This window comes from Leuresthes tenuis, unplaced genomic scaffold (genome assembly GCF_036924035.1).
Source record: "Leuresthes tenuis unplaced genomic scaffold, fLeuTen1.0.hap1 SCAF_9, whole genome shotgun sequence".
In the NCBI taxonomy this organism is placed as follows: domain Eukaryota; kingdom Metazoa; phylum Chordata; class Actinopteri; order Atheriniformes; family Atherinopsidae; genus Leuresthes; species Leuresthes tenuis.
This window is the reverse complement of record NW_027325363.1, coordinates 10,206,165-10,230,768: the sequence shown is the minus strand read 5'-3', so window position 1 is coordinate 10,230,768 and position 24,604 is coordinate 10,206,165.

Sequence of the window (24,604 nt, the reverse complement as noted above, 5' to 3'; positions counted from 1 at the left end):
AGCTGGGTCAGGGACTGCCCAGAGCACATTATGCCCAATTCTTCAATGAATTCCCATCCACCTCTCCCCTCTCCTTCTCTATCCAGTGTGCTCCCCTGCTCCCTGTCCTCATTTAAGGTGGGGCTGTGCAGCTGAAACAAAAGAAAAACAGCCTGTATGAGAACATGTTTCTCACTCACACATATGGTACTCTCTTCCTCTCCTCCTTTCTGTGAATTTGTTTCCCAACCCTACTCCCTGGTGATACTCTGGTGTTATGGCTGGTTCTGCTTTTGACAAGCTGAAAAACACTGAGATATAATGCAGCTGAGCTGTATGGCCAAGAATGCATAAAGTTGAGTAATGTATCAGAGTTATTACTTTGCCCTGATACCCAACCTAGTTCACCTGCTGTGGTAGACGTGGGATTGTGAGGAGACAAGCAGACATAAAAACTGTGCTTGGATTTTGTGAAAATAATTTTGTTTAAGGTACATACAACTCAAACCATGATAGAGTGTTAGGGTTTAAGTGCATGTTGGAGTGTGTTGCTTAAAAAAATCCTTTTTTATGCTTTGAAAAAATCTAAACGTGACCTCAAGTCTTTTGTTAAACGATCACTTCCAAGGCCACGAGTGAGCCTTCATGTTGAAATGCAATCATTCAAGTACCTCCAGTGAGATGATGGCAGAAAGAGGTTTCTGAGTGAGGGGGTTAAATTGTCAGCTGAAAAACAGCTCTTATTTGGTATATTTTTAGCCAGAAATGAAAGGATAGATTCCTAGTTTACATTTTTTAATAAACTAGTTTACAATTAGTACAGAAAAGTCTTTTTGATGATAAAAATTAAATTGTCATGTGCTATTGACTGCTTCAGGTAAGATAACAATCTGCTTTAAAGCGTCAGCTCAGCCTCACATAACGGTGTAACAAAAACTACAAATTTTTACAAACGTTCACAACCTCAATGAAAAACTCTGAATCTGAAAAGCAACACTGACATTTTCTGCGTCCTGTTTTCTGCAGAAAGGCACTATAGATACAGCACTGGCACCCCCTGTTTATTTCATCGTCTGCATCCATGTACTGTAGACTCTGATTATAAAGGCTCACAACAGAATGAGGAGTAGTGACACCGCTTCACAGCAGAAAATACAGCAGTTCCACAATATAGTTTATACATTTTTCTGGGCTACAGGTCGGACCAGTAAATCACAGATTCCTACAAAGACAAACACCTATGCACGATCCCAATCATTGGCAGTTTAGAATCACCAATCAGCCTAACATTCAAGATTTTGGATGGGAGAAAGCTAGAGTAGAGATTTGAACTAGGAACCTTTCTTTGAGTTGACACTGCTCAACATCTCACCAGCTCACAAACTTAACATGTCACATGTAATCACTTCTCGTTTTAAGATAAAACAATCTCATGGTTGGACCTAAATTTCAATGACACACACATTGCCTGAATGCTGGCCTTTACGAAAAGCAGGAAATGAAAAATTTTACAACTTCACAACTTTTGCGCTTTTATTGTGGCATCACTATGTTTATCTAAGATGATGTTTGCATGTCTCAAATGTCATTTTGTGAGAGTGGGCAGTGATAGGCCGGGCGCTGTAAAGTCTGAAGTGGTCATTGTAGATTTGTAGCTCTTGATCTCCTAAAATAGCTAAAACTCTCTGAACTCCTGTTTTGTCCTGAGGAGATTATGAACCCACACGCACTTAGCTTCTGCTTGCCTCCTCCTTAGTAAAAGTAATGCCAGGGCTTTCCTCTGAAAGTGTGACTGATACATCTTACATTTAAGTCTGCAGCTAGAAATCCTAGCTACTTGCATGTGTACACCCTTCATCTCCCGCTCTGCACTCGATCCTTAAAGTTAACTGTAAAGACAAATTGTTAATTGCCTCACCTACCTGACCAGTCAATCACCACATGCCTCTGATTTTGTTGGTGTTGGTGCACCGGAAAATTAGCTGTCAATTTGGATGGGTCTATCTCTTCTACTATCTGAGCGTTATGGTTTTCAAAATCTCAATTGCCGAGGGAAACAACAGCCTCAAAGCAGCAACCTAAATGTTGAAAATTACAGTTTTGATAAATACTTGGATCATGCAAAAAGACAAGTCGTCCTGCTTCTTTTAGTAAAAGGTTATAAGAAATACAGAGGATGGTTTTTTTTGTTTAAAAAAGCCGCCTTTTCATGTTTACCAACTGGTTCAGCCAAAACAAGGTCCCCTCCAGACACAATGTCCTGGGGTACTGACCCACGATGGTGATTGGTTTAAAGAAAGTCAAAGGGCCTTTTTCCCCAATATAACAAATGACAATGGGTCATTGTCAAGTGAGTCAAGTGTTACTGTTACAATGATGCTCCGACTCAATATAATCTTGGGAAATTTAGAGAAATTCATTGTTTAATCATCTTTTCCCTGACAGTCACATGGATAGTGGCCACTGTTCATAACTTACTTAATCACACTGAGGTGAGATGATGTTCTAATTATAGCATGCCTTATAAAATTGTAAAATCTCAGGTACACATAATAGGATAGATCCTTTAACTAAAGAGTGTCGGCCCACCTTGACTGGTAATCAAATGTTGAAAACAATGAAAACAATGTTTAAGTATGTTATTGGTGAGTAATATATCTAATTTGACGATAAACAGCTTGTTTAAAGTGAAGTCAACTGCAAAGCTTAAAAACTGAGACTCTGTGTTCGTGGAATAGAAGAAGTAGAATGGTACTGGGTACTATGACGTTATCAAAAAGATAAGGTAAAGTTTGAGTTTCAGAGCAGGGTCAAAAGAAATGCAAGAAGGAAGTATTGCTTAAGAGTGCTGCGGGGGCCCATGGGTGACAACTTGTGTATATTGTGGGCAATGCGTGTGTTTCTGTGACTATGCCAGTGCAATTTCCTGCCAGCAGATTGACTAACATGTGGGCACCTGCCCCGACATATCCGCCCATCCTGTTTTCTCTCACTTTGTATGATGCATTACTTTCTGCTGATGTTGCTATTGTGTCAAAACAAAACAAAATAAAACATATGATTAAAAAAAAACATGCAAATAAAAGTTTGAAGAACCATTAAAAATGTAGCTATTTGTGTCTCTGGACTGTGCATCACCACCAATTAGCTGACCCTAAAGGATGACCTCAACTTTGCTGGAACTTGGTGTTTTACACCATCCCACTCTGTGATAAATTAAACCTGTATGATAGACTCATGTATTAGTCATTCACAGATGCTGAAAGTCACAGAGAAGCACATACACAAAACTAAACAGGAACTTTACATTACAAATTTTTGCACATCTAGCACAAAGTACTGCAGCGGGCAGACAAGCCTGGACAAAGCTGTAAGGCCTTGGGGGAGAGGGGCTGACAGCCAGCATGGCTGCACACATACACAGAAACACACAGATAGATATAACTTGCACAAACATTAAAAGCAATAACGTGATCTTTATCTACAGTATTTGGTGTGACAGAGAGAGACTTTATAGTGTTGGCCTTGAGGAGAAAAAGTTGAACAAAGTAATTATTTGGCTTGCAAGCAACTGCACTTCAAAAGGTGATCTACAAAGAGTGAGACGCATACAGGTTTTGTGTGTTGGGGCTTTGCAAGCTGTAACCTTTTATTCAACAAGAGACGTCATGTGAAAGTGTTAGCAGTGAGGTGTCGTCTGTGTATGAGACAAAGTGTGAAGGTGAGGCTGCCGAATTTGTTGCAAATACAGTGACGCTACCATGTTTGGTGACGCGTTCTTAAGCTAACACTGAGCTTGGGCCTGAATGTGCATGCATATGTGTGTCTGTATATTACTTTTTGTCGCAGACCAGAGAAAGTCACTGACCTGTTAAGAGCAGGGTGTCCATTACCCACTCAGCATAGAGTTACACACTTAAAAGCACTCCATTAGTATTCTGTTCAGTTTGACAGAGTAATAAATTACTGAGAGCTTCATTACTTTCACTTTGTGTGTGTTTTTGTGTACATTAAATTAGTGTAGATGTAAGGACTCTAAAGGTGAGAAGAAAACCAGGGTGTCTCAGTCTCTCTTTTAGTGTCTGCCTGTGTTTCTACCCATTTACGTGCAAACATTTTTTTTTAACTAAGAAACTATTCACAGAAAGGAAATATGGCTGGAGGTAGTTCAAGTGGTATAGTAGATTTTATTAGTTGGTGTTTTAATAGGTTGTTCTGTCCACATGTTGGTAATATCCTTGAGGAGGACACTGAACCCAAAATAGTTTATGTGGGGGGAAAAAAGCAAGATATTTTGGAGAAAAAAAGCATCTGCCAAATGAATGTAATGTAAATAATGTAACTTCCACACACTCAATGGTCATTACATAAAGTATGCAAGTGTATGAGAGTATGTTGTAAAAGCACATGGCATGGAGAGGTTTCTTGCCTGTTTAAGAAACCAAAAATATGAGATGTGTATGTCATCCAGCTGTAGATTAGAACCCCATTAGCCTCAGTGGCTGGTCTGCTGTTTAGACTGAGTATAAACACAGAGGGAGGGATGGCTCGACGTCTTGTCTCTCCATCCTCAACCTCCAGATAACACTTGCACACACACAAAAACATGTCTGGATAACCAGACTTCACTATGCCACGTACTGTATGTGTGTGAACTGAGAGGTCTCCTGTGAGACTCGTCTCTGGATTGCTCTCTTGCCCTGCTTTGGCATCATCCTTGCTTCCTGTACCAGCTGCAGCTTGTCTCCCCCTCCTTTTTCTCTCTTTTTCACTCTTCAGGCAAATTGGGCTCTTCTTTCATTCCCACGATCACTTAAAAGAAGAAGTTTTCCTCAGCTGAGTCATGAGCACAATCAGTTATGAATACCGATAGCAGTATGGTAAGAGGAAAAAATGTGGTCGGTAAGTAAAACTGAAATGAGATAGATTCTGTTGGAACTCGAAAAAGTAAATATCCAAAGAGGCTTGGTTGCACAATTTACAATAAATGATCATATTCATATTCAAAAAACGGAATACAAAATTCCCAATATAAAGTGAGGATAACTTAGAAATTCCCAGAGTTACTATTATGAGAAAAAGTAGTGATACTATCTTTCAATTCTAAGGTTTTAGGTGTAAAGACATAAAAAAATCACCAGGTTATTTTTTTTTAAATGACATAAAACAAACTCAAATGAAAAAAAAATATGATATTCATGTCATACTCATTTACAATAAACTAAGCCCAAACACTGAAGCAGTGGGCAAAATGTACACACCACAATTCAATAGCTTGTACTGTAGGCATCAGTCTCTCACATCGTTGTAGAGGAATTCTGGGCCACTCTTCTTAATAATCTCACCTCAGTTCATTGAGGTTTATAGCCATAATCGTATGTACAGCTCTTTTAAGGTCTCTCCACATGATTTCGCTGAGGTTGAGGTCTGCAACACCTTGATTCTTCTCAGCCTTTCTGTTGTAGATTTACTGATGTGCTTAGAATCATTGTCCTGTTACTTGACCTTATTTAAGCCAAGGTTTAGCTGTTGGACAGAGGGCCTTGGAAATACTTTGGTATACAGAGGAGACTGCAGAGGCTGTAGAGGAGGCTGCAAAACAAGCCCAAATAATCCCCCTCCCAGACACTGTGCTTGACAGTTGGTATTAGGTGTCCATGTTAATATGCTGCGTTTGGTTTTCGTCAAATGTGGTAATGTGCATTAAGATCAGACATCTCAGCTTTAGTCTTATCAGTCAAAAAGACTTTGCTCCAGAAGTCTAATGATTTGTTCAGTTACAACTTATAAGCCAAAGCCGAGCCACCAAGCTTATTTTTCTTTTTTAGATGAGATGAGGCCTTCTCCTGCAACCTCTCCAAACAAGTCATATTAGTTTGTTTTCTTGTTTTGTTTTTTTCTTTATAACTATTCCATCATGAACTTTAACATTTAACATGTTACCTGAGCCCTGTAGAGTCTGAGATGAAGCTCTTAGGTGATTTGCTGTTTCTTTGAACATTGGACAGTCAACCTTGTAGTGAACTTGTTTGGATGTCCACTCCAGGGAAGACAGACAACTGGTTTGAATGTTTTCCTCTTGTAAATAATCTTTCTTACTGTAAAATGATGGACTCCAGATTCTTTGGAAATCACCTTATAACCCTTCCCAGAGCGATGGGTAGCAAACAATACCTTTTTGGCTTCACCTGCCAGTGTCTAGTGAAGAAAGGGAGAGCAGAAATGGAGAAGCAATGCTTGGCTAAAAACAAGAGACCCACGAAAATCATTTGTCAAAACGTTCAGTCATTATTATAGTTATTTTGCTCATAGTTTGGCTGTTTATTCTTAAACCATATAAATGGTATGGATGGCAATTTTTTTTTTGTTGTGAAGCTCATCTCTATCTGAGTTGAGGCGTCTGCATGCATCATATTAGAGTCCGATTTGTACATAGACAACACACCAAAAGAGCGGACATCTTCAGCCAGTTCTGCCCCAGTTTACTGGCAGCGGCCCCACTGTCTGTGCTAAAAGTCACGTCGCGAAGAGAGAGAGGAGCCCAGAGAAGCGGGGTAGGAAGAAGGAGGGGGCGTAAGGGGCACAAGGAGCAAGACACAGGAAGTGGGGAAAGATGAAGAGCCGGGAGACAATGTGATGCACAGGGGTGCTGAACCAGAGGAGAGGAGGAGGCAGAGGAGGAATGCTGGAAAAGGAGGAGGAGAGAGCAAAAGAGGGAGAGCACAGGGTGTGTGCATCTGGCACTGGGAGGCAGGGAAAGATAGCGTGGGCCAGGCTGGCCGGACGTGTGTGTTTGTGTTTGATTGAAGAGGGATGTGAGACAGAGACCCCTCACTGGCTCGGTTTTACTGGAATGCTGCCATGGAGAGATGGACGCATACACACTTCCACGCATTTTTACAGTGAGTGCAGGACATGGAAAAAGAGTGACACCACTTGGAGATACAAGCTGAGGAAAGTGATTAAAGTAGATGGTTAAAGTAATGGTTAAAGTAGAGGGCATCTTTTGTAAAATCAACTCAAGCAATGGGAACAGTAATCAAAGTCATACTGTGCAAAACATTCCGAGCTTTATTTGCAGTTCTCAAAGTTTCCACAGATGTCAGATACGCCAGAATATTGAATGAATATATAAAAAAAAGAATATTAAATATGTAAACAAATATGCTAAATATACAACAATACTATTTGATCAAATGGTTTAAACTGCATACAGAGCCAGAACAAGCCAAGATAGAATACATGCATTATGTCATTATGTCAAACTGTTTTTAAACAGAGAAAAAGGTAATTAAAATCATAGTTTTTGAGAAATGTAGTTGAGATTGATAATACTTTGTCATGTTTCTAAGAAATGTTAAGCTGAAGCTGACTGCTGCATATTTGAGCAACGCATTCACTGAAATAAGAGGCAAACAGCTGGAAGTGAATATGACTTGTCACAGACACATTCACAGACACCAATCAGTGTCTGAATGCCATTGTGCATTGACATTGTGCAACTACTCTCATAATATTCAACATGTTTTGAAATGCAAACAGGTGCAGCTAGTGTACTACCAATTTAATATTTTACCAAGCAATTAGGTTAAACTGTTCAGCAAATAGTTCGGGAGTGTTTTTTAGTTTTCAACTTTTTGTTTTTCATTGCATGCTGTGAAATATATTTAAAAAAGCACAGATTGGCAGAAATGAAAAAGAACTATCAGTTTGTGATTTGCCAAAAATTACATCCAAATTCTCTTCCTAAACACCTTTCCTTTATCTTGAAAAAAAAAACTACAGTCAAGGACACAACCTAACAAAAGAGAGTCAAATAGCCCTGACAGTAGGCTACTTATTGCTACACAGAAGAGATTTCCCTCTTGATGTGTTAGCTAAGGTTTTTGAAACTTGCTACCACAAGGAATTATGGGAAGAGATTATCTCCTTTAATATTTGAAATGGTCCTGTGTGCGTTTACTTTGCAAAGCAGCTGAATTCTTATGAGATTCACAACAGTTATAGGAGAATCAAGGCAGATTAATCTGATTGGTAGAAGTTTGCTCATGACTTTGATGGACTGAAGATTCATCTAATCAACCTACTTTTTCAAAGCATTGGTTTTCTTTTAAAAAGAAAGATAATTCAACCAGTTGTTTTGATTATTGGCACTTAAATCAGTTTAGAACCTTTCTAAGAAAAGGCCTTTTTGACCACCTGTAAGGGTTCTGTGACACAGCAGTAGCAGTTCTTCAGTTGGCATTCCGATGTTACACAAAGTCAGGATGAAGGATTTGGTTATGCTTATAAACTGTATGAAAAAGATGTTGGCAGCCTCTAACTCTGAAAAGCAAAACCAATTTGAAAATGTTCTAAACCTGCATTCTTTCTGATGGTCAGCAGAGGGCAACTCTTCTGATTGCCTAAAGTTCTTCTTTCAGTAACTCAGTAAACATATTATTATTATGTTCATCGTCTCGATCAAATCTTTTACACCATGATGATCTTTTTGTAAGTTATTCTTCCATTCGAATCAATATACACATTGAAACAGATTGATACATGGCAGAATTACTGTAGCATGTGACTGACAAGTTGCTTCCATGCCAGTAAGCAAAGTTTCTACAAATACTCACTCAGCTCCATCCCTCACTATTAAGATCCAGTTCAGAAAAAAAAGGTTTCCAGCCAACCACTTTTATTGAAGAATGCCAGTGTTATGTTCTGCAGATAATCCTTGCTCAGAATAGCTGGACTGCAGGAGATAAACGGAAATCTGAGGATCACTTTTGCCATAGTGGTAGACTATTATGGAGGGAGAGTAATAGATGGACAATGTTATGAATTTAAGCTTCTTAGCTGATCCCCTTATGTGACCGTAAAGTTTTTTTCTGAAGCAGGAAACCAGTGCAAAGATAGTACACTAGCAATGTTCAGTTATCACTCGCATGATAAAACTAGACAACTGAAGCAATCCTGACATATGCTTATTGTGCCGGGCTGTAGCCCAGACTCTGTCCCTTGAAAGGACTTGTCCAAAACAGTTCCACACTATAGATAGCATAGTCTGCTTACCAAAACCCGTAAGGCTTCATTTATAACACCAAAGGACTGATATGTCATGGTTGTGTTGACATATTTTCTGGCAAAGAGTAATTTTTGAGTCAATCAGTTGAGAATAGGGAATTATTGGTCATTATTATGAGAGGTAGTTCTGCTAAGAAAAGCTGTAAAGTTTTACACAGCAGTATTTGTACTTGAAATAACAAATGTGACATATTGTACTGTAGGTGTAGGGTTCTGTGCAGTGGTGAAAAGGGTAGCAACATCAATTCCAAGAGAGAAGGTTCTTGGTCATTCTTTCTGGGGCTTGCTTTTTTCCCAGAGCGTCAGCTTCCTCCTACAGTCCGGTTACAGATAATTTGTGATTTGATATTGTCCCTGTGTTATACTGACAGCTTTCCCAAGGTTTAACTTGCCTATCTGCAAATGTCATCTGTGATAGGGTCCAGCCTTCAATGACCATCTTCAGGGCAGAGGTAACGCCTGATTGCTGGATGAGTACAATGTGTTAATTGCTGAACCAGCCTTGGCTAAGACAGAGATAGTAAGTGGTTTCAACACTCATCATCAATCATAAGATTGCAAACAAGCTTATTTCTCAAAATGGCAATTTTTTGTTTCCAGATGCAACAAAGAGAAAAAATACATGCTCTGCAATCTCAACTGAGCGGACAGGGAAGACAAAAGGAAAAGAGAAAAGAAAGGATGAACTAATGAGCTGTCAGTAATGTTTCCTCCTAAACAGTTATGATAAACGTATGTGTTTTTACCAGGAAAATGAATTCCAAGGTTGCAGTCACACACCAAAACAGGATGAACTTTAGATCACAGAATCAACTCCTGTTTGTGTGCTACTGTAGACACCAGTCCCTTACAGATTGGCAGCAGGATGAACACACATAGATAGGCACACAAAGCTGACACAAGGTGCACTGGTTATGCAGTGTACTGCTTACATAACCTGATGAGTTAATGGGTCAGTCAGAGTTGGACAGGATTGATGTAAACGTGTCTGCTGACAGGCAGAGAAATCCTGTCCAAAATTTCTTGCGCACACTTCTAATGGCATATTTCTTCAGTTGTAGCCCACTGTCTGAGAATTCCTTTGCCCTTACGAGCAACTTCCTGTCCACAGAGGCACAGTGTCTCTATCGCCACGGAAACTACAGTGCAAAGTGAGTGCAGGCGACGCTAAACATTCTGCTTTTCCTTATGGGACTCCAGAGGCCAGATGGACTCTAAGTTGAACACACACACACACCTAAATGAGCAGCATATCCAATAATGGCACAGAGAGTGTGTGCGCGGGGAGGATGGGGGAGGGACATGGGAGTGGGGGGGTGTCCATTGTTTCAAACTCGAGGGCAGAAGTTTTGGGAGGGGAGAGGGAAAGTCAAGGGGAATCTAAATTTAGAGCACCTCCGCTGAAGTATTTCAAATATTCTTACGTGTATTTGGATGCTCACGTATACAGTTTATTGCTTAATCCTTTTCCAAGAATTGCATCATTATGCAGCCTGACTGTCGTCACTGATTTGAGAAACTTTCCTCTACATAAAGTCGCACGTCACTTGCTTCAACATTAAGAAAAACAATCATTGTTTTAGATTGTTTTATTGACACAAATTGAAATGCTCACTACAAGGAGAAGAGAACGTGGTACATATAAGAGTTAAATCTTACTGCTTTGGGTCATTTCCTGGCTAGCTGTACAGCCTTGACCTGCTTGTGTGGACCTGGCCACACAAACCCACACGTCCAGTGCTGACCTATACTTCCTGTCAGACAGGGACATCCCCTGATGGGATGGGGATGGGGGGGTGGTGATCTGTCTCCACTATGTCCCCTGTAGAATCTCCTCATCCAGTTTTGTTCACTGCATTGTTAGTTTCACACTTCAGCATGATCACTGGGGACCTTCCAGGACTAAGTGGACAGCCGCGTCTTGAACAGGTGTGCCCAGATATAGAAGTGTCAGACATTGTTGGAGGTGTTGCTATTGCTGTTACAGTGAAATAAGCAAGTACATGAAAATTTTTCAGCAGTACACAAATGCACTTTAACATAGAAGGCATAATAATAATAAAAAAGATACAACAAAGATTAATCAAAACACATCACATTAATGCTTATATGCCAAACACCTGCTTTATCACAAAATAAATATTTAAGTGCCTCCATGATAAAAAGTTTTTAGTCTGTTTAATAAGTCCAAAAGATGTTTATATGTGTTACAAGCCATATCGTGAGTAAAATCAGCCATTAGTGCTTTGCCTAAGGATTTCTGCTTTGAAACTGCACAGTAGTCAAGTTTGCCTTGAATTGGATTGTATCATTGAAATGCCTTTAGATGACATTTGTTTTGATTTGGCACTATATAAATAAATTGAATCGAAATTGAATTAAAGTACCACTGGACATATTACAAAGACGAGGTCAGAGAGCCTGTATGTTTGATATAAACTATTTTGAGAAACTAGAACCAACCAACCCTGAGAAGCTAGCAAGCTGAGGAAAAGTTATTACAGGATAGATGGAGAGCAAAGAAAAAGTAAGGCTTAAGATGGAGCCATAGCAAGAGTTAACTATGGAAGCGGAAATGCCAGGTAGGTTGATAGGGTATGGAACTGTGTTAACCAAAGTCTTTGCACATAAGAGAAGCAAAGCAAAGCAAAGCAAAGCAAGAAGTTGCCACCATCTGTGAGCCAACCAGAAGTTTGCTTGCCCCATCCGAGACTTCACTCTGCTAGCTCCCTTTCAGCACAGCCCTTCTGGAGCAAGTGGCTTCTGTAGCAAGTGGCTTCTGCAGCGAGCAAACTGAGGCTGACTTGTTCTCAGATGAAACTTCACTTTGTTAGCTCCTGGTTTGCCCAGCACCCCCGAAGCTTTCTTGCTCTCAGGTTGAAGAGACATCATGGTATCAGCTGCTATGGCTAGATATGTGAGTAGGGCCACATTAGCATATTCATAGATCCCAATTCTCTGAAATGGGGAGGTATAGTCATTTCCTGAATAATGCATACAAAGATATGTTTTTAGGGGATTACTCAGTGCAGGACTTGGACTTTAAATTCACATCCAACCTCTGCTGCAAGGCTGCTGTATTCTTTTTGTTTTATTCTTCTATTTTCTTTGATTTGATTATACTTTTTTTAAAGAATAGTTATGTTGTTCCTCTTCTTCCTCTAAGTTCAGTAGTAGAGATCTATTATATTTTCAGTAAGTGCATATAGTGTGTCTGGTATGCATGGGTGTGTTTGTCCAGCGCATACATCTGGTTTACCTATCACATCTCCAGTGTCATGTCCCTGACCTAGTGAGAGGCACAGCTGGCTACGTGTATAACGTGTTTCCGTCCATCGCTGGGCAATGATGTCACTTTGTAAGGTGTTGAGGTCCAAGCAAACACACGGAAAGTTGAATGGGGACTGTTTGAGAAGATAGCAAAGAGGAGCCAGCTTGGAGAGCGAGATGTAACGGCCTGACTCAGAAATGACTGCAAGGAGAATGCATAAAGGTTTGGGTGCTTGGGGAGCACATTTCTAACAAGGTTTTAATGACATGCTGCAAATGGCCCATGACCCTGAACTCTACAGAGACCACAGTAGGTCCCACTCACCCTGCCCGGGTTGTCATACATTGGTCAGCTGTTAAATCAACTTTCAGTTTTGGAAATTAGCCTTGCGCCCTCCAGGCTCTCTGATTTCTACCTCTAACACATGCATCTCCTCATCTTGTTGCAGTCAAAACGACCACATGCTGCGGTCTGTGATTACAGCCAAGTGTTTACAGTCTTCTTATATTAACACTTGTGTTAAACAGCATGGGGTACCATCCTGAACTACTTTGTCTTTTTTTATTATTTGGAAGAGGCACAAAATTGGGTTTTAAGTTGACACCATTACCCTGATGGCACCTGCCAAATATGCCTAAAAGTCTTACATGGTTTTACTGGACAGAGTTGTGTAGTAAAGACATTTTAAAAAAAAAATCTGATTAATGCAAGTGTATTAGAAACATAAGACCCTGTAATTAGCACTTTATACTGCTTGTGGTTTCATTTTAGAAAATATGGTCAAATTTGCATTGCAAGTATACGGAGGAGTGTGCTGTCTTTTTTCTTAAGAGGGCTGTTTTTTTTTGTCTTTCACTTTTATACTTTATTGTTGCCTCATTTATCCAGTGCTACAACTGCCAATGCCTAATTTCAGAAAACACAGGTAAATTGAAAATGGCACTTCGGGAGATTGCACAAGTCTGAATCTGCATCTTTGTATGTGTGCTTATGTGTGCATGTGCACGAGGGTGCGAGTGTGTCCTGGGTGTGCATGTATATGTGTGTAATGAGAACCAAATGGTGGGGTGTGTGAATGCATGGTTTTTCTCCCCCATCTCTAATCAGACAGCCCCCAGGAGTACTGTGTGAGCGTGGACTCGAGGCTTAGAGTGCTGAGCTGCTTCATAAATCAGCTCTACCCATGAAGAAACCTGGATACATAAGGACTCCTCTGACCCTCTCTACAGCGAGCTACACGTCGTCCTGTTCTGGTCACTTTTGATTGTTTTTTTCTTTTTTTGATTTTAAGTTGCAATTAAAGCTGTGAAAAGAGAAATCCTTAATATGTATTCAGGTCTTCAGTAATGATTAATGCTGTGAAAAGAGAAATGCTTGATTTCAATTCAGGTTTTCAGTAATGCTTAAAGCTGTGAAAAGAGGTGTGAAGCTGCAGAAATAATGAATTTGAATATTTGATGACTGACCACATAGGGACGTAGTTTGGTCTGTGTAGGTGGTCTCTAATGACATGGCCATGTACTGACTAAAGAGGGACGATTTATGCTAGTTTTCTTACAGTAGATTCCCAGCTATGTTGTTGCATCTTTTGTGTATATGTCCTCTCCTTCCTTTTCTCCATCCCCTCCTTCTCCATTTGCTGTTTAAATCCTCATTCCCCGCAGGAGGTGGCCTCTCCCTGTCTTCCATCTCTCCCTCTGCTGCCTTTCTTTCTCTTCAACATCTGGTCAGGCAGCTGTGGCTGGCCAGGGTTCAGTGGGGTGGGAAGGTGTAGAGGGAAGAGGAGGAGGAGGAGGAGGAGAAGGGGTGGTGGTTTTGAGGAGGCTATCAATTGCAAAGCCCAGGGCACAGTAAAAGAAAAAAAAAGATTTGACACAAAATGTGCACTGTGAAAGAAACAGACTGAACCAAATCTCTTCAGTTTCTCTCAGTCTATCTATCACACTGTCTCCCTGTGCACTATTAAACTCTATTAAAGAGAACAGCAGTGCAGGGAAAAGGGGTGAGGGAGGCTCAGGGTTTAGAGTGAAGCAGGGGAAGAAGGGGGAGGATGGTGAGGGCAAAGATTTCGATATCTGATTTCCACATCTTAAATACATTAATTTATCTTACCCTGGGGCTCTTTTAAAGTCAAGAGAAAGAAGAGGAAGGGATGGGAGGAGGGAGAGGAAAAGGAGCAGGGGTACTTATGACATTTTCATTGTGGAATCTTGTTTCTATTGTTTCTGTGGTCAACATATTGCCCAAAGATTCCACATGCCATCATGGCCACACAAGCTCCGAGCTGCTAAACGGTCACAGATGGCATTACACACTTTGTGCACATAGCGATGACTTGATTCCTGTCAGACTAAGATGCTTTTTTTCTGCAATATGCCAATGTCAGCAAGTGATTTACCGCTAACTAGTGCGTCATTGTGTTCCACATTCCAGGATGTCATTTCAGCTACCTTTTTGCCAACTAGCCTCTTTGTCGATCTCCACCCTGAGTGCCAGTTCCTCTGCACTCCAACTGAAGTTCATGACCCTTCAGAGTTCATGTTAGGACGAGAGCCTTTCTGAGGGAGAATGAACTCTTCGCCGTGGTCTCACGTGACTCCAGCATATGGTAAGTTACCCCTTGAGTGGAAAAAGCTCCACTTTCAGTCGCTTGCAGTTCTTTCCAACTCATTTTATGGCCAGCTACAGATCATAGGGAGCCAAACAAACAGAGAGGGATAGATGGTCAAAGTAAGGGGCCAGAAACACTGAGACACAGATGGACCAAGTATTCAACATAAGTAAGTAAGAAGTGAGAGATGTGAGGGGGCAATGGGGATTGAAGGCGATAATGCAGGTGTGTGTGAGCATACGAAGTGAACATACGTACACCCTACAGGTGTATATCACATTTTCTGACACTGTGCATGCATGTGTCTCTTTGTATATAAATGTGTGGTGTTACAGTACGGGGTAAGGTGAACCCAGGCTTCTCTCTGTACAGGAAGCCCCTGATTAGCACTAACGAGAACTGCAGACCATATTAATGCAACCACACACCTCTCCCTCTCTTCCTCCTCCTTTTCTCTCTCGCTCTTGCCATCTGCACTCTCTACATTCCCTGCCAGACATCATAAACCCACTGCAGAGCTCTGAGACACACCAGAGCACTCGAGGGGGGGGGGCTACCATGCACTCAGCCCCCTCTTCCACCATTCAGCCACACTCTTTATTATCTGAAGTAAATCCATATGGTTAAACATATAGTACACAGACTCAAGAAATCTTATGAAAGAACATTTTCACACCTGAATGAACACAGAATGTTCGATGAAAAGTGAGACAGCATACAGGTGCAAACGTTCACTTTTTCACAGAAACTTTTTTTTAACTTTCTAGCTCACTTAATTTGCATAGAAAAGAATTTGAACTCAGAGATCAAAGATAACAAGATCATGAGGTTGGGTAGATGAAGAAAGAAAAAGACGATAGGAAAAAGGTCTGCTGGTGTGCAAGTCTTATTAAATGTTCCTGCAGATGGACAGACAGGGCGTTTTCATATTGAGACATGGATACCCTCTCCTCTATTCTCTTGACTCCCACCCACACATTAACATGTGTTTCACATTCAAAGCGGAGATGTGCAAACCAACAGCCAACCACTCAGTGTGACTGGCAGGCTGATCTCTCTTGCTCTGTCGTCATAGAAATGGACTTACAAAACACCATGATGCCTATGCGTTTCTATGTTCTCTTGAATAAAATCAGATCAACCTGTATACTTAAGAATATTGCAATGTTACAGAATTATGTAGGAGACACAGGTGAGATCGAAGTCATATGGAAATGGTGAAAAGAGGTGTGAACCAATTTTATTGGTGAGGACACACACCATATGAAAAAAATGGCCCTAGAACATAACCATAAGCCCAATGAATGAATGAATAATTGTTCATAACACTGAGGCACAACAGTTGTTTTTTTCAGTAGTAAAATTAGTCACCCTTAGCTAACATGCTTTATTTCGATAAGTTTTATTCAGAGTTATGCATCATGATTGTTTCGTGGAATACAGTAATGATGGTGTCCCTTTTGAAAAAGGAGGACTGAATGGTGAATCTATACTTTATGGGGATCACACCTCTCAGCAGGTGTAACCCAGGACATGAGAGAGGGGAGAGAGTCCCTCTGTTGAACCTAAGATTCAAAAAGAACAATGTGGTTTTCATCCTAGTTATGAAATACTTGACAAGCTTGTTACCCTCTCAATGATACAGGAAGGTGCGTGGGAGTTTGTAGAATGAGTCTTTAAGTGCTTTGGGGAGTTGAAGGCATGTGACCACATCCTGAGGCGTATCTTTAGGGGGTACTTCTAGAGTATGGGGTACTGTGCCTCTGCTCATGTCCATTCAGTCTCTGTACAACTCTGTACAAGACTGAGATCCATTCCCATTGCCCTTTGCCAGAGATTCTATTCATAACTCATGGACAGAATTTCTAGGTGTTGCCAAGAGACTGAGGTGTTCTCAGTTTGGTGGTCTCAGGATTGTAACTTTTTTGCAGATGATGTGACCCTGTTGGCTTCATTGAAAGTTGACCTCCAGATCACACTCAGGCTGTTTGCATCTATGAAGCAGCTGGAAAGAGAATTAGCACTTCTAAGTTTAAGGCCATAGATCTTGGCTGGAAAATGATGGATTGCTGCTCCAGGCTGGGGATGAATTGTTGCCTCACATGAATGAGTCAAAGTACCACAATGTATTGTTTACAAGTTAGGGAGGAGTGGGGCAAGATACAGACTGGTGGATTGGTGCAGTGCACCAAAAGTTGCAAGCAGTGGATTTTAACAGAATTAGACTGCAGATATTTGTGGGGGAAATGAGCATCCATCAAAGGGTGTCTGGACTCACCCTTTGTGATATGGTGAAGAGCTCAGTCATTCAGAGGGGGCTCAGGAGGGCTGTTGCTCTTCTGAATTGAAAGCAGCCAACTGAATTGGCTCAAAAAATCTGTAAAGGATACTTCCCGAATATCTTCCAGGTGTTTTACCAAGCAGAACATGCCAGAAGAGATTGGAATGATGGAGAGAATTAGCCTTTTAGCTGGCTTAGGAAAGCCTCTGCATTCACATGTGTCTCTCATGTGCTGTTCAAAGATTGAGTGAGGGAGGTCTGAGCATCTCAGCTTAGACTGCTCCAAAATCATCACAAAAAATTTGTTGAAACACCCATTTTATTGTGCTTTACATAATCTACTATAGTACCTCGATATAGTTTTGTCTGACAATCTTACAACACTGAGAAGCAGTGTTGTAAGATTGTCAGACAAAACTATCTACACAATAATTATCAACTATCTTATTGAGTTCATAGTTTCTGACAATAATGAATGCTTCTACATGGCAATAATTTGCTTTAAGTGCAAAAAAAGGCAAACTCCTCTTGCTTGTTTATTTTTACATGTCAGTGGGGGGTCACTGCTTTTTGATCACATTCAATGGAGATGCAAGGTCAGAGTGAGCGGATGAGGAGCAGACATACATGCAAACAAAAATACAGACACACTTTAAAGAACGGGTGAGATAAGGATGGAGAGACAGCATGAGGAAACACATGGCATTATAAGTCAGTGACTCAGAGAGGGTAAGTGGTGTCCGTAACAATAATTGTAATCACAGACAAGAGGGGATCGAAGAAAGGGGCCGGAGGACAAAGGCGGTGATGAGGCGGATGAGCGGGTGGAGGTCTTTCTTGGAGTAGTTTACCCAGCTGGAAGACTAAAAGACCCAGACAGAGCCCTGATGTCACCCGCTGTACCCTACCCTCCCAATTCCCCAATTTCCTGGCTTTGCTGAAGTGATGTCACAGGCCAGCTGGGGATGTCACGTCCAGACCCTCCTATCCCCTCTGTCTATCCCCCTTCTACTCTCTCTCAACACGGCTTCAATCTGCCGTCCCACTGAGAGTCAGGACAGTCAATAAAGCACGTACCAGACACAGAAATGCAATCATGCAGACAGTCCATACACGCAATATTGTGCATGTCCAAAAAAAAGAGAAAAGTTTCATAAATAGTAAATAGAATACTAAACATGGTCACAGAAAGCAAATGAAATGCAGACAAACTCAGCAACAAAACCAGTATAACAGTATAATTGGTTTATTGTCTTATGTAATTGACTTTTTCCACTTAGTTTATATGAAAGCACAAAAGGAAGTAACTCAATCTTGTGGAAAGCAGCTAGAAAACACTGTAACACAAATGTAAGATATACACAGGATCCAGCAACTTCTGTTCTGAAAACTCTGTGCCTCACAGTGCGCGAATGATCTAAACCAGTCACAATTTGTTTCGCCTGCTCACAAAAACAGGTGCAGAACAAGTGAACCAAGGTGGGAAAGTTAATCTGTGTTTGCTTTTCACCATTTATGAATACTTTTGACTCATAAACCACTAATGTTTTTTTATAAAATAATTGAGGTTAGAGGAGTTGTATTCTGAACAGAATTCAATAGTATCTTAAAACAGCCCCTCTAAAACAGCATAGGGGAAGTAAATGACAGATTTATGGTCAAATGTGACCATAAAATACTTTCAAACATGTTCAGCTTCTTTGGTCCACCTCAAAGTAAAGAAATGCCAGTGAATTCCTGATAGAGAGACTGACATCTGTAACTTTTTTTAAATACATTTTTGGTGTTTATTGACAACTGAAACAGATACTATGTGCCGTTTTCATTTTGTGTTTCCTGTTCAATGTATGCACTCAGAGTAGAGAGTTATTGGAGCTGACAGGTTCCTTAAACTGATTACTGAAGGCGGACGGTGAGCAGTTCACACTGCTGTTTCCTCTGGTTGAATGTTTAACCTATAGACATCCACATATTTTACACCCTAAAACAAAATGGTCTGCAATGCAATTTTCAATTATCCTTATAAGCATGAAATCAGACAAAACACTGTTAAAAACATCACAAGAAAATCAGAAAGTAGAGGAAAGTAGGAAACAGCATTTAAGAAAACTTTGCACAAGTAACTTCTCAAAAAAACAAGATTTTAGAGAAACTGAGGACAAAATAAAATGTCAAACAACAACATTTCAGAAAATACAACTAAATAAAAACACAACACTTTTCAAAAACCACAATAAAAAATAAATTTCAGCACTTCAGAAAATACTTCCATAAAATGAAATGCACAACATTTTAAAACACAAAAGAGTAATTCTATTGCTTTGTTGTGAACGCCTATAATGCTCTAGCAAGTAATCAAATGCACCGGCAACAAAACAGTGGCCAACAGTTGTGCCACAGGTAATATCTAAATGATATTGATGTAAAATGATGGTTCCTTGATAACCTTGATTCCTCTCTCCCCGTGTCTGTTCTTACCCTGTCTGCTTGTGTCTCTGCTTGCAGAGACTAAGATATAAAGAGAAGAGTTGAGGATGTGTAAATTGGGCAATGAGGTAAGGGGAAAATATAAGACAAAACCACTAAATGGCACAAAATATGACAACAAATTAAAAAACACAACATTTGACAAAACACGAAAATGTTCAATATGCAGATAATTTGATTTGTTTTGTTGCTGTGTTTGTCCTATTTTATTGTAATTTGCATTTCAGGGCCACCAAAATTACCAATCAAGTCCTCCACTCAAAACAACCAGATGGGTAGTTTGTTCATACACTTGAATAGAACCTATGGGGATGTCCACTAAAGTACCACCAATACAGGGAACAGGAAAAACATTTAACTCATGGAAGCATTTCCACGTGGGCGCTGAGGTCATTCTCAAGTGTTTTCTGTTATAATTTCATGAGCTAAACTGTCCCTATGAGGAGGAAAGAGAGGGAGTGGGTGGCATGATTCTGCACAGCACTTTCAATCATTAGATGCTTTCAACCATAGGATGTGACTTTAAACCCCCGATATAATGGGTAAATGGAGTTAATAAAACAGAAACTTTACTAAAACTGTTTTGTCCTCTCCTGCTCGTGCTTAGGAAATAACATCACTTGATTAGGGTTAGACATCAAAACTACTCGGTCAGTTTGATAAAAAGATGTTTCTTTGCATACCACAATTTAACGGATGCCATTTTAACGCTTCACATGTAGTTCCTCTTACAACCACATATTCTTTGAATGTTTTTATAGTCATTGTTGCCTGCATTTCTCCCACTGTCCAAATACATGCATGTTAGGTTAATTAGTCATTCTAAATTGCCCGTAGGAGTGAGTGTGAGCATGCATGGTTGTCTCGTTTGTCTCTGTGTGGCCCTGCAATGGACTGACGACCCGTCCTGCGTGTACTCTGCCAGGGTGTACCCTGTCATAGAAAGTGGATGGATTTATGTTGCCTGCATGAATAAAAGAACCATGGGGTCATTTTTTGGACAAAGACAGTCTCAAAACTCATAGTGACAACATTTGAGATCAAGTTTACTGCAGGTTGATATTAAAATATTTAGAAATCTTGAACAAATTTATGTCTCAATTTAAATAAAATTCTAATTTGCCTAAAAATCAACTGATATAAGGGAAAAACTGAACCTATTTACTTCTAATGACCTACTGATCAGTCGTGTATGATTACTATACCAAGGTTGAATTCGTACCTCTTGCATTAATTTTACACTTCTGGTGTACTTTTCCTACTCTACTGAAGCTTCATTGTATTCCTCCCCAGTAAGTCACTATGGAGAAAAATGTCTACAAAAGGAGTAAATGTAAAAGTAATTCAATTGTAAATGGGCATAAGATTGACTTGAAACCAAAGTGAGACTACATTATGGTTATGGAAGGTGCCTATTTAAAAGTTTCTCATGTAATGTTGAACCAAAAGCAATCGCAGGGCGGACAAATATCTAACTGAATTCACTTGATTTATGTATTTATTTTTGTTTTAGATGAGCTATAAATAATTAATGCAAGCTTTTATAGTCATATCTTTAATATGTTCAGAAACAAGCCAATATAAATGTTTCAGTCTAGTCCTTTCCTGCCTTTCATTCACTCCGAAAGCTATTGAAGAATACTGTTATATATCCCAGCTCATTTACAGTGAAACACTGCAAAGCTCTGTTTCATTCACTTGTTGTATGTGTGGGTGTTTTCTTTATTAATATTATGGGGACATAAATCTATTTACATAGTCACTGTGGGGACCCACCTTCCATTTGGGGACAAAAAGCAAGTCCTCATAATGTAAATCATGAATTTTTAGGGGGAATTCTGAAGGTTTAAGTTTGAGGTTTGGAGTAGAAAAGTAGTGGTTATGGTTAGAGCAAGTCTCCAGGAAATAGATGTCCTCTGAAATGATGGAAGCATGACTGTGCGAGTGTGAGAGACAGAGAGAGATAGTGCATGACCCCCACCCACACATGCACACACACTGTGTTACGTGCAAGCTGACAGGACCCCCCCTGTAGAAACTGAACACCATAATCTTCCTCTTCCCTGCCCTGAACCCACCCTGTCCCCTGCTGGCCACTGTCCTTAACCAAACACACAATACACAAATGTGCACAAAGATGCGCGCACACTGTACTCGACTTTATCACGAGCTGCACCAACCCACACACGCTGTACAAACACTCTCTGAACTTTAATATCGGATTATGTTTCACTGATGCACATGTGTGTATGTGACATGCAAACGCACACACGTTCAGAGCGCTGGGCTTTCTGCAAACACATACATCCTTTCAATTTCTTTGATGGATGAGGAAATGCTCACACAAACAAATAAACAAAACCTCCATCCCAAACCCCATTACATCTGTATGCTTTTCCTAGAGCTTCACTTGAGTCTTTCACGACCTGATGCATCGAGCGGCTCCGCCTCCCATCCTATCCTCTGTTTCTCTCTCCCGGCTCAGGCCCTACCTGATTGTCTGCTTGTTTTCCCTGGCGGCTCCCAGCTTCCGTTCCCAGGCTGGGAGGTGGGAGGTGGGAGCACAGTCTACGACACATACTTTCCACCCTTGAAGGCTGAGGGCCAGCGGTGGTTCCTCGTGTCTACTGGCCCTCCAGAAAGCACTTCAACCCTGCTTTTGCCCGACAAATGCTTCTTCTGCTTTTGGTTCAGGGTGGAGGGGGTGAAGAGATGGGATAGTTGTATTCGATAGGGATCAAAAAAGTGCAGGCATTTGCATGTTCAGTCTACAATTTGGTGTAGAATTTTGTAAAGCAGTGCCTGCAAGACTGTAAAGTAATCTTTCTGCCTATGCTGGCCTACATGGAAATCAATCCCTTCAAATGCCAATACAGCCAAAAAAAAGGCCACAGGTCTAAAAACACACTAGAGGCTCCATAGGCATGCTGATGTTTAGCAGATATGTTTACAGGGTTCATCCCCTTCCTCCACTATAAACACAACTTAAGTACTTGTATAGATTAAAATACGAAATGAAAATTGTCTCACATATTTCTTTTTATCTTGTTATGTTCCAGTGCAGTAAATGCTGAGCTATTTGGTTGGTTAGATTAAATCTTTGACCTGCTAGTGGTGTTCAAGAAAGACAGATGATCAACAAAAACATTGAGGAGTAATCCTGTTTGCACCCTGGGTATGTCACTACTGTCTAAGAGTCCAGGCCAAGAGGAAAGGAAAGACATCATGGGCAGGGAACCGCTTTGTCGCACAGTATGTGTGCTGGGGTAAACAGTTTTTTTTGTCTTCTGTTTTAATGGCGCACCTGCATGTCTCTATTTCCTACCTGTCTCAATAGGACCTCTTGCATCTATAGAGGCACTACACGGAGCCAAGTATCCCTCTCCGATTAGTGCAAAGATTAGTGATTCTCATCATGTGGTGATAATAAAATTACATGATGCAAAGTGTTGCTCTGCACAGTAAGTGACAGAACTTGCACTCCCACCAGCCTGTGAAACTTGTTACTCATTTGTAAAGTGGATTAATTTTTTCCCTCTGTTGTTTATTTCTGGGCTTTTTAAAGCTGGAGTTTTTGTGCTTGGGGCTGAGCCATTCTATCACCACAGAGCATTTGATGTAGTCAGACACAGCGGTGAACTCCAACAAAGACTGTGAGGCTCTCAAGTTAGATTAGTTCTGTTTTATATAAAATGAGTGTTACGGTAATCCACCCAGATCACATAATGGTAATTTCGTACCCATTTCCTCATTCAACATGCTTTTATGTAGGCCCAGTAATCAGCTGCAGAGAACATGAACTGCACATTACACCACTAAAGCTCCAAACCAGCTGTACAGGCCAATAAAAAGACAAGTAAGGATGTGTTATTCGGACTTCTCTACCATGTACTGGTTGAGAATAGCGCTGAAAAGCAGATTTCTACAAAATATGACAGCCGGTTCACTCCAGTGTTTGGATCTGTTTTAGTACACATTTTAGACACTTTTTTAGTAGCCACTTTGTAAAACATACATCTTTGGTAAAACATTTTGTAGGTGAATCAGTAGCAAATCAACAAAGAAAAATCCAGTTTAACAGCAGAAAAATGTCAACTGTCTACGTATTTCATTGATGACAGAATATCATCATCGTTAGGTTGATGGTAATGATCTGATGGTAATCATTCTTACGGTTAGTCAGTTGAGATATTGCTCATCACATGACATGATAGGGGCATGACAGTGATATAGATGATCAACAACTGTGAGGCTTCCGCCCTGAAAGACTTTGCTGATACCAAACATTCCAAAGAGTCTTCATGACCAGCGTGCTTTGTGATATGAGGCAACACAGTAAATCATGAGATGAGGAGATTTGTCAACCCCCAAAAAGTTTCAGTTTCTATCAAGGCAGCAACACTTAAAAACAATTTCCAAATTTAGCATTGAGGTAACTTTATGCATCTTTGATTCCTGGCAGAATACATTATATTATCATTAATGAGAGGTTACTGAACATGACTGCTGATAAAGGACAACACAAGTACAAGAATGTAGAGCTGGACTTTTATGTATAAATATTGTAATACAACTAAGGTATGAACAGCAACCTCAATGAAAGAAAACTGCAATTCTTTGAATACTGGCTCCATAAGGCTGGCTCCAAGTAAGTAAATCCCTATCTTAGAAGAGAATTTTATAGAACATAAAACACCCACGGTACAAAAAAATGTTGTGGTCTTCCACACATAAGTTATCCCTTCATGACAACTGTAAATGGGATAATACTCTTTGCAATTAGCCCATTTGAACAACATTAAGAATTAAAAATATCAGAACGGGGAAGACAGCTTTAAGTCAATTGCCCAATGGATATACACTGAATTCTCAGGTTCTGGTTTGGATCCATTGCACATCACTTCTG